General features: G+C 42.5%; 1 protein-coding gene across 1 annotated transcript in view; it reads left to right on the plus strand.

The window, feature by feature from the left end:
• acss1 (acyl-CoA synthetase short chain family member 1) overlaps positions 1–433 on the plus strand; it is a 22,216-nt gene that overhangs the window by 11,788 nt on the left and 9,995 nt on the right. The window lies entirely within an intron of this gene.

Below are 433 nucleotides of genomic sequence, written 5' to 3' on the forward strand. Positions count from 1 at the left end.
ACAGACACACACACACACACACACACACACACACAGACACACACACACACACACACAGACACACACACACACAGACACACACACACACACACACAGACACACACTTCCTCTTCATTTCCTAATGTATCTCCTTATTTCCTTCCCTATCTCCTCTTCTGCTTCCTTACCTTTTTTTTCCCTCCTTACCTCCTTCCTCCCTTTTCTTTGCTTCTTTCTTTCTTTCTTTCTTTCTGTCACACACACTGTTTCCTTGATATTCACTACATCCTACTTGAATATATATTATTTATTAACAGTATTAATATGAATGAAACGCTGGGACTCAGTGTTTGTCGGTCACTGCTTCAGTCTCCGTCACCAGAGCTGCTGCTGGACTCAAGACAAAAGAGCAATCACACCACAGGCCAAACAAAAACACTGCTGTTTGTCCTCA

The sequence above is a fragment of the Seriola lalandi genome, unplaced genomic scaffold (assembly GCF_002814215.2).
Source record: "Seriola lalandi dorsalis isolate HSWRI2012SDOR001 ecotype SW California unplaced genomic scaffold, Sedor1 jcf7180002054967, whole genome shotgun sequence".
Lineage (NCBI taxonomy): Eukaryota > Metazoa > Chordata > Actinopteri > Carangiformes > Carangidae > Seriola > Seriola lalandi.